This window comes from Myotis davidii, unplaced genomic scaffold (assembly GCF_000327345.1).
Source record: "Myotis davidii unplaced genomic scaffold, ASM32734v1 scaffold96, whole genome shotgun sequence".
NCBI lineage: Eukaryota > Metazoa > Chordata > Mammalia > Chiroptera > Vespertilionidae > Myotis > Myotis davidii.
In genome coordinates, this window is record NW_006289416.1 from 11,263,551 (window position 1) to 11,265,564 (window position 2,014).

The window sequence follows — 2,014 nt, forward strand, 5'->3', positions numbered from 1 at the left end:
ACAACCATAAAAAGAAGGGAATCTTGCCATTTGTGCCAATAAGGAGAGCATTATGCTACATGAAATAAATCAGAAAGAGAAGACAAATACTGTATGCAGTGAACAGTTTGCTAGAGGCAGGACTGGGTGAAATGGTGAAGGGGGGAAACAGTATAAGCTTTCAGTTGTAAAACAAATAAGTCATGGGATGTAATGTACAGCATAGTGACTGTAGTTAATAATACTGTATTATACTATATATTTGAAAGTTGCTAAGAGAATAGACCTTAAAAGATCATCACAAGAAAAAAATATTGTAACTGTGTGGTGATGGGTGTTAAGGACACATTATGGTGATCATTTTGCAATAACTATAGATATAAAAGGCTAAGTGACCGACCATACATCCATTCGACCATCCAACCAACCAGTACATATGACGCACACTGGCAATTTAAAAATAAACGTTGACTTGCACAAGTATGATACATATAAAGCTCTCGCTGGCGCCAGTTGCATGCATGTGTTTCCATCTGTCACTGTGGATCGTGAATTTGGTTGACACTTCTATTATAGAGAAAGGGCGAATAGCGATATTAAAATATTTCTTCTAATTAATTTCCTTTCAATGTGCATGAATCCGTGCACCAGGCCACTAGTATAAACATATCGAATCATTATGTTGTATACCTGAAACTAGTATTATATGTCAATGATATCTTAAAAAATAAATTTTAAAAACCTAAAAAAAAATGTGAACAAAATTCGCAAATTAAGAAACTGTTCGTTTAGGAAAAGAGGTGATTTTTGAGAGAGAACAAAAAAGTAAATGTTAATTAAAAATAGAGAAATAAATTCTTGAGACTCACACCCTGTGAACCGCAACAGGAGGATCAGGAAGACAGAGAAATTCACCAAATCTTTGCTGATGGCTATTTAAACAACATACCAGAAGGTCTGTTGAGTATAAAACAGAAATTATAAATCATATAGATAAAATTGTGTGATTTGACTACATAACATAACAAGTATTCACTGTGTGAAACACTATTACCCAAATGTCAAAACACTAGTGACAAACTGGGAAAGTTCTTGCAACATATATGAAAAGGCTAAAGTCCTTACTAATTAAAAAGTGCTGCTGCAAATCAGAAAGAAAAATTCCAGCCACCAGATGAGACACACATGAGCAATTTTCAGAGAAAAGAAATGCAGATTGTCTTTAAGCATTTGTAAATATGCTCCACCTAACTTCATATGTCCACTTCAGGTCAAAGTCACATCACCTGCACCCTCCTTCTCAGTGTACTTCCTCGGTGTTCTCATAGCCACTCTGCGGTGGCACGAACCACTTGTACTGCAATCTCTCAGCTTGTATCATCTCCGCTGGAACTGTGAGCTCACCCACGGCATGGGCTCAAGTGGCCGACCTTTGAAACCTCGAATATTATATACATTCAGTAAGTGCCTACTTTTTCAAAAGCTGCAGAATAAACCATAGGGCCAGAATGCAGTGCTGCACTAAGCTTCCTGGCGATGACTATAGAAAGTTGTCCTGAGTCAAGGGGCATGTGCTCTTTAATCATAAGGGGTGACAAAGCACACAGTCTGTGCAGCACACGAGCCTCTGGTTGTGTATTCAATAATTTCAGGAAAGAAAATAAGCATAACACTGTGCTAGGCTTAACAGGTTCCCGCCTGAGAATCCCAGGGGAGGGCCAGGCCAGATTCTTTGGTCCAGAGGCCAGCAGGAGGCTGAGGAAGGAGGACAAGGGGCTCTTCTGGGACAAGACAGGGCAGAGCCCTGAAGGAGGTGGAGGCAGACCTCTGGGAAACACCGGAGGGGGGGGGGCAGGCAGGCTTCTGGGACAAGGGAGAGAACATTATCTGGAGTAAAACAAAAGAAGTCGCTTTCACAAATCCTGGATTCACTCCCATACTCACTGCAGCATTATTCACAGTAGCCAAGCTATGGAAATAACCCAAGTGTCCATGACAGACAAATGAATAAAGAAAATGTGATATATATATATAT